Source organism: Canis lupus, chromosome 17 (genome assembly GCF_003254725.2).
Source record: "Canis lupus dingo isolate Sandy chromosome 17, ASM325472v2, whole genome shotgun sequence".
Lineage (NCBI taxonomy): Eukaryota > Metazoa > Chordata > Mammalia > Carnivora > Canidae > Canis > Canis lupus.
Window position 1 is genome coordinate 28,818,703 of NC_064259.1, and position 13,021 is coordinate 28,831,723.

The 13,021-nt window shown below is 36.7% G+C and overlaps 1 long non-coding RNA gene across 1 annotated transcript in view; it reads left to right on the forward strand.

The window, feature by feature from the left end:
• The first annotated feature begins 2,118 nt into the window (after positions 1–2,118).
• Positions 2,119–13,021, forward strand: part of LOC118351243 (uncharacterized) — a 29,856-nt gene continuing 18,953 nt past the window's right edge. The window contains exons 1-2 of the long non-coding RNA XR_004806379.2: positions 2,119–2,255; positions 10,169–10,283. This is a non-coding gene — a long non-coding RNA (uncharacterized LOC118351243). The remainder of the gene's footprint in view (positions 2,256–10,168; positions 10,284–13,021) is intronic.

Consider the following 13,021-nt stretch of genomic DNA (forward strand, 5'->3'; position numbering starts at 1 on the left):
TTTTAAATAACAAAGACTAGATTAATTATTTCAGAGAAATATAAAGAAATTTACAAGGGAGACATTTCACACAAAAGAGCTATCTGCTCTTTGAAATAAAGAAAAGGTGTAGCATATTCTTTATCCACTCTTTTCCCTTCTGGGGTAAAACAGAGGTGAGTGCTTTGACAATATTTATGTGATCAGGATGAAATAATGAAGACAATGCCAGCTGCCAAAGAGATCAAATCCATGGAAAAGAAAAATACAAGTAGTAGGTGTGGGGGAAAGAGAAAAACATTGAAATTAAATGCCAGACAATGAATGCAGGAGAATTTTACATCTGAAAAGACTTTTGAACTCTGGGTAGCACTAACAATGGAAGATGCATCTAGAGAATGTGTGGTAAAAGAAAGAGCAATCTAAAAGTGGGATGAAGAGTGGGAAAAAAAAGAGAGAGAGAGAGAAAATAGCAGAATGAAAATTACCTCATTCAGTTTTATCATTTCAATGAGCATAAGCCAAAGAATAAGGTCACAGACTAGAGGGTATTTTTCCATCTCTTTCATCAGTTCCCAAATCAACAAATATTTGGGCAGAGAGCAAGAAAATCTTTAAAGCAAGTGCTAGAAATGGGAAGAAAGCTAATTGCACATGTTGTTGTCAACACATTTAACCTTTAAGATTTATTTCAAGTATTTGCTCTGTATTTCTCAAAAATATTGCAAAATAATTTGTTTCAAAATATACATTGTGTGTCTCGAGCTGTGTTTTGACTCAACGGTCAATGGGCCAAACGTTTGCCCAGTCTGATCTGCAGCTTCTTCACTTGCACACGGCCAGGGGGTACATTTGGAGTAACCCAGCCTGACAAAAGAAAGCAAAGCTTATGGTCCCTTTGCAGGTTGCCTTGGCAGGTGGATAAGTGTTGATGGAAAGAGAGAAGACACTTCAGGGGAGACATGATTATTCCACAAACCAACACCAGTGTAGAGTGCTGCCTTGAGAGGAGGTAAAATTGTGTGCTGTGGCTTATGCTCATCTCACCATTCCATGATATTCCTCTCCTTCTCCATCCCTCTCTGTCTTCGATTTTGTACAAAATATTCTAGGGTTTTTTTGTTTTGATTCTTTTGATTTTCCTTCTGTAGATTGCGATTGTTGGTGGCAATTTGGAAAACTGGTACTATTTTTCTACTCAAATTATCTACATATTTGCCAATTATTCATTCTACTTGGGGAATCCATAGATCACCACCCCATAGAGTTAATGTGATAGGTCTTAATGGTTGGCATCAAGAAACATTATTACACATATATTCATTCTATGCAACTTCACTTTAAGGCAATGGTAAAATTGATTATTATTATTATCTGAAATCTCTGCTGAGGTTTTTTTTTTTTTTTTTGAGAGTACATAGAAGCTCAGTACTCTAATGAGAACCTATTTCCATTTTTTATAAATAAAACATTAGTTTAAAATTATCATTTAGGGGCACCTGGTTGGCTCAGTCAGTTAAGCATCTGACTCTTGATCTCAGCTCAGGTTTTGATCTCAGGGTCATGAGTTCAAGCCCCACACAAAAAAATTATCTTTGATATCGGCTAGTGATTAATAAAGTAAATAATCCAAACTTTCCTGGATAAACTACTTCATATTTTATATTAAAGCTATCAATTACCTTTGAAACTGAGTGTCCCAGAAAAAAACCTAGTAGCTACCAAGGGAAAAAAGTAGCTCACAAGTACAAAAATTGTGAAAATTTATACATCCAAAATAGCGCTATTCAACAAAGCTCTCCATAATTTAATCAACAGCTGTTTATAAAGCATCTGCTATGTGACAGGTATTTTTTCAGGGCTCTAGAAATTGACATGAAACTAAATTTGATCTGCTTTCAATAAACTTATAGACAAGTGGAGAAACAAAGGTAAACCATTATTATAATAATGTATCAGTGGTCCTCAAAGTATTGTCCCAGATCAGCAGCATTACCAAGTTCTGAGGAACTTATCAGAAATGTAAATTCTTGGACCTCATCCCAGACCTACTCCGTCAGCAATCTGATGGTAGAACCCACTAGTCTGTGATTCAACAATCCCGCCAGGTGATTCTAATGGATGCCAAATTTGAGAACCACAGTATTAATCCCATTGCTATGAGGCAATCACTATACTATGAATATCTAAAGATGTATTGTTCTTAAGTCCCTGGGAGCTGGTTCAGAAACAATGAATTTGTGGAAGTGATTGTTGAAATTTGAAAAGTAAGGCAGGTGAGATGGGAAGGAGGTTCTAAGGCATAAGCAGTGACATAAATAAAGACCTAGAGAAAAATTACTTTGCATCTCAGTTCTAAATGTTTGTTGTATACTGTTTGAATGAGGTGTTTTTGGGTTTTTTTTTTTATGCCCTTGAATAAGTTGGTTTTGTAATAACAAGGCCTGAAATGATTTATTTCAAGTGTGGCAGTTGCCAAAGAACTAAGGAATGATCCTATTTGGCAGAAGGGCAAAGTCCAGGTAAGTTGCCTCTGTGTAACTTTTGCTCCCTGGACAGTTTATCGGGGGCTAAGAACACTTCTAACTGACAAAAAGATTGTCATGAGTCTGAGATGCCACTGACATGGCAGGCAAATACCTGTAATTCTCATCTTTTGGCTTCTATCTTTGGAAAACATAATCAATAGTAAAGAACCCCAGAATACATATTTTTATGTCATACTAAGGGGTCAAGTGGCAAAAGCAATATTCAGCCAAATTCAATCCTGATGTCAAATATCCTGTCATAACTCTTGAGATTTGAGAATAAATCTTGAATTTAACAAAAAAATATTATTACAATCTATTTACAGTTTAGAAGTCAAATTTTAAACGCTTAACATAGTATATAAATGATCATTTCTTAGTCTTGTCAATTACTGAACTGTTCCTATGGTCACTGTACTGCAAATTTATGACACTAACGAGACACTTAATTTCAACTGAGGTAAGTTGAAAAACAAGGTATCTCTTGGGTATCTCATATTTCTCTAGCACTTTCTTCTTCATACTGTTTATATTCTTTACTATTCTGAATCAAAGAAGATTTATTATAGATGTTGCATGAGATTTTTAATATTTTTTCCTTCATAAAATATTAAGATGGCAAAGTTGACATTCTGTTTTAATTCAATTCAGATGATGTAAGGAATAATCAAATAGAACTTTTTCTTGAAAGACTCAAGACTAATGTAGGTGGCTACAAAGCTATAAGAGAGCAGCAGTTTGTTTTGTTCACTGATGTTCCTAAATGTGTAATAAATGCTAAGCATATAATAGGTGCTCAAGTAATATTGATGGAATAAATGGATGATAGAAAGGATTTAAGTAAACTATCAACTAAAAACAATTCTTAAAGCTTTTTTTTTGTTTATTTAATGTCATAAATACAAGTACACCAAATGATTCCACAACTATTTAAATTATGGTAAATACTATGAAAACTGTGGAAGAGAAAAGAATGAGGACGTTATTGTATTAAAATATACTATAAAGTCACAATAATTAAAGCAATGGGATCATGTGGACAGCCCAATAGAAGATAATAGAAAATCTAAGTATAAAGCCAAACACATATGAGAATTTGATGTATGATAATGGCAGAATCTCAAATCAGCAGAAGTAATATGGACTTCTTGGCACCTGAGTGGCCCAAGTCAGTTAAGCATCAGAGTCCTGATTTTGGCTCAGGTCATGATCTCAGGGTCCTGAGATCTCAGCCTCACATCAAGAGAGGCCTAAGATTCTCTCTCTCTCTCTCTCTCCCTCTGCCCCTCCTTTTACCCCATCCCCTACTCATGAGCACATGCATGTACTTTCCCTAAAAAAAAAAAGTTGTGGATTATAGATATAGAAAAAAGATATATATTAATGGATATATATTAATGGAGTTGTGACCTCTGAGTAGCCATCTGGAAAAAGATCAAATTGTGTTCACACCACGTACCAAGCCAACCTTAGTATGGATCAAAAATATACTAGAAGAAAACAGCAAATCTCTTCATGAGCTTGGCATGGGGGAGGCATTTTAAATGACTTCAAGTTTACAAGCTATAAAATAAATTATAAATTCAAATGCATAGTGGCATTTAAAAAAAAGACTTCTACATAATAATCTAAGCTAAGAGACAACAGAAAAAATATATTTACAACTCATATCACAAGTAAGAGTTCACCTCTCTAATGTATTAAAAGCTCCTAAAAATCAGGAAGAAGGCATCAAAAACCCAATAGAAAAAATAGGTGAAAGATATGATAATAAAACTCACAGGAGAAAAATACAAATAGTTTTTAAGCATACACAAATGTGGTCAGCCTCAACCTTAAGAGATACCATTTTTCATCTACCATACTGGCAAAAATCCAAAAATTTGACAACACATTCTGCTGATAAGGCTGTAGAGTAACAGGCACTCACATACTTTGGCCAGTGGGAGTATAAAATAGTACAATCTCTAGGGAGGGAAATTTGACAGTGCATATAAAATTGACAAAAATTTCAATCAGGCAATCTCACTTCTGGTACTTTATCCCATAAACATACTTGAACACATGTGAAATGCATAAAGTCATAGCATTATTTAGTTTTGAAAGTCAGGAAAAAATCCAAGTGTCTATCAAAGGAAAACTCTCTAAATAAACTAAGATGAAACACTACCTGGCCATAAATAAAGAATGAGGAAGCTCTCTGTATACTAAGGCAGAAATACCTCTGAGTTATATTATTTAGTGAGGAAAAAATGAAAAAGTGTCTACACTATTCTTCCCTTTGACTAAGGAATTAGGGAAGAGAGGGATGTGATGATAGCTGCAATAAAAAATACTGACCATATATGCAAAAAAGATCTAAGGGTCTGGCAATGGGCTGGCTCAGTGATTGACCCTCTCTGCCTTTGGATCAGGTCATGATCCTGGGGTCCTGGGATTGAGTCCCATATCAGGCTCCCTGCAGAGAGGCTGCTTCTCCCTCTGCCTATGTCTCTGCCTCTCTCTATGTTTCTCATGAATAAATAGGTAAAATCTTTTTTTAAAAAATCCTTTTATACTCATTAAGATGTAGTGTTTACTCTTTTAACGGTTATCAATGACCCTATGATCTGCCTCTCAGTCAGTCTTTAGCTGCTTGACTTATCACCAGCATTTGGCAGAGTAGCTCTCTCCCTCCAAACACTCTCTTCATTAGGATTTCCAGGAAGCACCCTCTGTTTTCTTTCTACTTCACTAGTCATTCCTCATGTTCTTTGCTGGCTCCATTCGCCTGCCCATCCTCACAATGTTGGAACTCCTTTCATGATTTCATCTGGTCTCCTGGCTTTAAATAACCACCATATGCCAAGGACTCCCAGATTTAAATCTGTAGCCCAGACCCCTCTTCTAAACTACAGATTTGTATTTGTATAGAGGATGGATAGGATGGATGTTTACTAAATAGATACCTGGCAAGAGATGTTAAATATATGAGAGGAGAAAATGGGAAAACAGGGTTACCTGATTCTATAGAATGATCAAGGCCACACAGAGAAGTAATTCATATTTGATAGTAAAACATAACAAAACAAAAACCGCAAGGAAAACAATGTTGGAAGTCATGTTTTGATTCTCTTCTAATTAATTTCAAAAGAATAAAATGAATTAGAGTAGGAAAGATCAACAAAAGCTTCCCTTGCCACAAAACAAAACATTCATGACTGCTTGAATGAAACAAATATCTGTGTGAAGCTGACTGAGAACAAAATGGTGAAGTTTTTAAAATTAAATTATGGACTATGCTCTCACTTCCCACCTCAGGGCATAGTTGTTACTTCAGAGATGCAGAGTAACTTGGAAGATTTGGGCATGAAAAGCAATGCCTAACCTTTAACATAGTGAACCCTGGGGGAAATGTTTCCACTGACATCAGGGACAGCTTTCCAAGCCCATGAACCTCTCTAGAACACAGCACTTATACCCCTTACCAGGCACATCTCAGATTCCTTCTTCACAATCTGACACTCAGCCTAGTGTGTTCTGACTGCATACTACTTTCCTAAATTTACATGATAATATAAAATCCTCTTCATTTCCATTGTCTTTGTAAGAGCCCTGATTCTTTATTTTTCTAATCAATGCCAATAATCTGAGATCATTAAGAAGGACTTTTTTGAGTTCCTTGAACAATACATCTCTTCAGAGGATTATGAAAGAATATTTTTAATGCATTCACTAGAAAAATTGTATGGAACTATACCTGACTGGTACGACCAGTAAGGGTGAAAAGAAAATGCATTTTGAGGTTACTGAGTTTGAATATAGACTCTGCTATTTTTACCTGAATGACCTTAGCATCTCTGTGTCTCTAGTTCTTCATCTTTAAAGATAATAATACTTCCATTGCTGGACTGTAGATTAAGCCAGGCTATAGAAGCACCAACTACCATACAATATAATCATCTCTTTTTGAATAATGGTCTTTCAGATAAAACACAAAGGAAAACACAAAACTATGTATCTTATCTTACATAGATAAGCCTGTGTAATCTATCATTATGTATTGATTATTGATCTGGGAAGTTGGATAATTTGTGATTTATTTATTCCAAGAAATTTTAATGGTCAAGGAAGCAAAGTACTTATATCCATTGTTGAATATGTAGAGAGCATTTAGGTGTTCTTTGCCTGATGAAGAAGTGCAGGACATCTTCTAAATTTATGAAACATCTGTTAAAGCAGCTGGTTCTTCATTAAATAAAAATAAAAATGTACCACTTTTCCTTGCCAATGCTGATAAATGGGAACAGGTGATGATCCCAGATGAGATTATGATTATAAATGAACCTATTGAAATTCTTTGATATTTTTATCGAGGCATCAAAATAAAAATATATGAGAAGCGAAAATAGAGGTCATGGAGCCCCTGAAATACACCAGGACCACTGATGAATGGCTCACTCTCACCCCTCACTCACCTTAGAATCCAAATTCTAACTGAGATTTCACCAGGATCAAAACTGATACTCTTTCTGCAGGAATCCCTAAATCTACCACCTGAAAGTTAGTAGCAATAGTGCAATTTCTGAGAAGCATATTCCTAGCTATTTTAAAAAGGCAACATTCCCTGAAAGTCACAGCAAACAGTCTGCCTTGCACAGGTGGAGACCAAGCAATAATTTAGGACATTTTATCCTCACACATCTCTATGAGATAGGAAGGTAGGATTATGCACATTTGACAGATGAGGAAACAGAGATTAATTGCATTTGTAACAACATGATCATCTTTGGCCCAAAACTCAAGATTCAACCTCCAGTTTCCATCCATCAGGGAATGCCTTTTATTAGAAGGTGAATTAGAAAGGAAAAAAGATGAATCAGGTCATCTGAATTTGGCAGTGAGACAACTGGGGGAAGCTTTCCTGCTTTGCTTCTTATTCCTCACTTTACTCATGTGATCAATGAACTTTTCCAAAGTGCACCACTCTCCCAGAGCAGATTCCCATCACAAAGGAGCTCAAAAATCCCAAATACCCAGAGGGTAAAGCAAAGTCAAGAAAAGTGACAACACTCTCTCCCGTGAGCCTGACTCAACAGAGTTGCTTTTAGAATTTAGGAGTGAGACATGCTCAACTGTTATGAGTTGCTGTGATGATGCATAATTAGGTGGTGATTTAACACAGAGCTAAAAAAAATGACAGTAATCATGGGGGGAAGGAATAAAATGCCAACGAAAGCAGTTAAATGAGCTGAAGTGCCTGGCATTTTTGTGATGTGTATCTGTTAGTAATTTGTCAGGCTGCAACAATAGAGGTAATTTTGCAAATAACAGGGGTTCATCAATTCACAATAGCATTCACTGGTATTTAAGACTGAAGAAAAGGAATCATATTTGGCTTATCAATGTAAAGAAATAGTTATGAAACTTGGACCAACCCTACATATTATAAAGTGAAATGGAGAACTGATCATTAATCAGGAAAATTCAAAGCTGTACAAATCTGACTTAGGAGGAATTTCCAGGTAGACAATGGCTTTGGGCAAGATTTCACAAAGTTAAGAAAAGATTAATAATGGCATTTCATAAGTAGGACGAAAAGACCATTTTCCATCACCATCTCCGTGAACATTTCCCCCATCAGGCATTCATCTCGTTTCACACACCACCTCTCTCAGGTATCCTAAGGATTAGCTGTGGAAAGCCACACATGACCCACAATGAGCTTACCTTTTCCACACCATGCACATGACTCCTCCTCGCTGGAATATCTGTTCTCTTTGCTCCACTCCAATAGCAATTTGTCCCTTCATGTTAAATTCAAATGACACTTGTCAGAAGATATTCCCCTGACTGGTCTCCTCAACCCCTAGAATGCTTATACCTTCCACTCGACCCCATTGCATTAATCATTCTGACTTGTAATAACTAGGTCTGCATATCTTTCTTTTACATTCCACCAGGGCTATGATTGCATTTCTTTGCTATTTCCTCATTCCTTGAAACATAAGGTATGTTCAATAAATGTTGATGAATAAACAAATGGATGGATGATAGGATCAAGGCATGAACAGTGAGAAAAATATGTATTAATCCTCCTCTCCCTATACCTTTATCATTTTCTTTTCAGGACCTAGGAAAGGCACATTATATGAGAGTCTGTAAGTCTCTCTTTATTCTTAACATTGCTTCTAACTCAAGGGATTAAAAAAAAATTTAGGAGAAGATTGCCTTAACATGTCCCCACAACTACAGTGAATGGAAAAGAGGAGAGTGATAGAAATATATGAAATATGGCTTATCTTGTTTAAATTTGGCATTTGGGAGATTTACTCCATGATAAAATGAGAGTATCAAAGTATTCCTAGTTAGTGGTTTTCCTTTTTATATTATTCATCTGTTATTACAAGATATCATAAATGTCTAATTAGGAGTTGTTATAATTTAAGAAAAAATCTCAAAGGACTTAAAAAACATAAAAAATGTGAGCCTCCTACTGTTTATTTTTCAGAACCAAAAGATATCTTTTAATCTGTCTGTAGGTTCACAAACCTCAGAGCTTCCTAAGCAAAATCTGAAACTGGCCTCCATACACAGAGTGCAAGGCTAGAGGGGAAAGGGAGAGCACTCCAGATTGGCATGTGGTGTGCGGAATAAGCAAGACAACTTATTCCATGCCAGAGTTGTGCCTGTAAGACCAGATCTCCATACCTGCCCGCCAGAATCTTAGAAGTTAAATGGAGGCCTTAAAGGTGTCCCAGTCACACATACCATCCAGATGCCTCAGCAACACATTGCTGTCTCAAGGCTACGTCCTTGAAAATGGATCCCACTGCAGGAAGGGTGGACAGTACGTACATTCCAAGGACAGGAGAGAGGATGAAGAGCCTCCGGTTGCCCAGGACCAGCTCAGGAGTCAACTGGTGACAACATCCTCTCCATGATCTCCTCCGACATTCTTTAATTTCAGTGTCCCTGTGTACCAACACCACCTTGATTTTCCCAAAGAAAACCATGCAAGAGATACATGAGCAACAAATGTATTTAAAGATGGAAGTATCAAATACTCTAAGTAACCTCCTTACCTTTCAAAAAGTGTATTGACATGAAAAGAAAAGGATATCTTACTGTGTCACTATTGTAGTAAGTGTAATTTACAATTTATCAATATGGGCACGTAAGAGAGATAAACAATCCTACTCTGATGCAAAATGATTATGCAAGTAGAAAAGCTTTTACAATTATTGCCTATAATCTTTTGACTAGGATAATTGGCTTTCCCCTTTGCCTAAGTCATCTATACTCAAGCAATTGTGTTTCAATTTTTTCTGTCTTAGTCATAACCAATTTATCTTTCCATTTTCCTTCTTAAGTATCATCATAATTTTTATACTCTTTTAACCTCAGCGAAATGATGGAATGATTACCCGAGTGAATCAGTTTTGGATCAGAGAAATCATTTAACATTTCCTGAAGTAAAATGAGTACAATTTTAAAGGATGGGGTGAGGGAGGACGCAAATATGGGAACAGGGGGCTAGAGAACTGGGGGTTCCTCATACACACAACAGGAAATACATAAAATCCACATTCTTATAGAATGAACTGACAATTTCTTGATGTGGTAAGATAACATTACACCCCATTTACTATATCCAAGTTTCTTTTTTCTTTTTTGGCCAGTTTTATAGAGATGGAAAGGACCTACCGAAGGAAAATCATAACATAAGGAAATAAAATGTTTATGTGCTTTAACCCAGAAAGCACAATTCATCCCACACTTCAGTACTCAAAACAGGTATGTACTTTATAGTATTTTACAGTGTTAAGTACTACACAGTACTTTATATTATATGGAAAGTACTATGGGTGCATATGTTTCACCCAAAAGAAAATGGGGCAAACATTATAAAACCATCATTGTCCTGTAGAGAGTGAATTGCTTTTGCTCCTGCTTTTCTCAATAAGTATATCATAGACACCTACTGTACAGTATGCCCTTAACCCTTACAATCCCTTAATTCTTCCTACCTCTTTCACTCACATGGTTCCCACAGGAACTGCTATGCACTTACATGGCCCCCCATCTGGGCACTTTTGAGTAGCCCAAGGATAGACAGCTGAGCAAATTGGAACAATGAGTGCATCCCCTTGGATGTTTGGACTTAGAACCAGAGAGAGAGTTGAGGCACTCTCTCTTCAGGGGATTAAAATTGTCAGCACCATGTTTTCATCCATATGGGAATAACTGTCAATGATGAGAGATTAAGACACATGAAATACACAAAACGATTTTCTTTAGTTGTCCATCTGCTAAAACAGGAAAACCACGGGATGCCTGGGTGGCTCAGTGGTTGAGCGTCTGCCTTTGGCCCAGGGCGATCCTGGAGTCCCAGGATCGAGTCCCACATCGGGCTTCCTGCATGGAGCCCACTTCTCCCTCTATGTCTCTGCCTCCCTCTCTCTGTGTCTCTCATGAATAAATAAATAAAATCTTTAAAAAAAAAAAAAAGGAAGGAAAACCACAAGCCATGACTTGTCCATGTGGGTCACTATCATTCAGATTGAAAGACACTGATGTTTATGTAATCAAAGGCCCTAAAGTGGACTTTTAGCATCAGCCCACTCCTCAATCAATGTCACCTTCATTCGTCCAGTAGTATAGTCAGGAATGTGTAAGTTCCTCAAACAGTTTTTCCCTCCTTTCCTCTATCTAATCCTGCAATAAGTCCAGTTTATCATAAATCATAATTATCCGTGCAATCAAATTTCATCTCTATTGCTACCACTTTGATTCAAGCTACACTCTATCTCTCCTTGATTTCAATCAATAAGCACAATTGAACCCTACACTCATTTTATTCACTACACACAGCTGGAGTGACCTTTTCAAAGTATACATCTGAAATCAGGGGACCTGCTGCCTTCACCTTATCACTATACAGTCTCTCTTATTTGTGGAGGATACTTTCCAAGATCCCCAAATGGATGCCTAAAACCACAAATAGTACCAAACCCTACATATGCTTTTTTTTCCTAGACACACATAACTATAAAGTTTAAATTACAAATTAGACACAGGAAGAGATTAACAATAATAGTAAAATAGAACAATTTTAACATATACTTCAATAAAAGTTATGTGAATAGGAAACCTCTCTCTCAAAATATCTTACTGTACTCACTCTTCCTCTTCTTGTGATGACATGAGATGATAAAGTGCCAGTGTGATGAGATGAAGTGAGAGGAATGACGTAGGCATTGTAATAGTGTTGGGCTACTAGTGACCTTCTGCTTATCATCAGAAGAATCACCTGCTTCCTGTTATGACTGCAGATAACTTTAAACCATGGAAAGCAAAACTGCAGATAAGGGAGAGACTGCTGTACCTAAAACTCTCCAATGGTATCTTATTCCAATCAAGATGAAGATAAAAATCCTTAATATGGCTTACAAAATGCTATTTTTTTTTACTCCTGCCTATCTATTAGCATCATCTTGCACATCAACACCACACTGCCCAAAACTACAGATAGCAGGGAAAGTCTTTTCCATCAATCAACTTTTTCGTATTAGGTGGCTATGGTTTTTGAGTTTTTCCAGTTCCCTTTGCTTCAAAGAATTGTTTAGCCTGACCAACACCAATGACTCTATCAGTCCTAGTAACCAATGGCTCTGCCACACAGCTAGCTCTTCCATTGGTGCCATCTCCAAAGCATAGAAAATATTATATAACTCTGTTTGACAGCTACTGTGCTCTGTTTAAAGGCAATTCTAAATGCAAGGTTTTTAAAAGTGTTATTAGTGCCAGCAATTTCTTTAAAAATAAATTAACTTTCATAAAATCTCCAGAACACATCACAAGTTAAGAAAAGAATTTTTTACAGAAGAGACAGTAGCATAAATTCTGAGAACTGCCTTAATCCCCTCAGAGATGTATACTTGTTAATAATGCATTCTTGTGTCTCACCCTATACTTACTAAAACAGAATCTCATTGGGAACCCCTCCCCTGCAAATCTGCATTGTAATAAGTAGCTCGGGTGATACTTTTCAACATTGAAAGAGAGAGAGCCTAGTGAGGCAAGAGTTCCCAGGATCAGGCCATCAGGAATATAATTTAAAAGTTATAGAAAGAAGATGGAAAGGACAAAGGAAATTTCAAAGAGGGGATCAGAGAAGCAAGAGGTGTCATGACCTCATGACCCTAGAGGTGTCATGAAAACCAAGAGAGCACGTTTTTCATTGAGGGAGAAGTTAGCTCAGTTGAATGGCAGTGTGTGGTCTTGTAGGATGAGGACTGATAGGTGTCCATTTGGTTGGGTATTACAGAAGTAATTAATGAGCTGCTGTCACCAGTTCCATTCAAGTTCATGGGTTGGAAATCATAGCAGAGTGAGCCAAACGCTGAATAAAAAGAAAAACTGGGAACCATCCATCAAAGAGAGAAAGGACCTATGGAATGTTGTGTAGAAGTAAAACAACAAATGACAACTACATACTGCAATATGGAGAAATCTTAATAATATAATGTGAG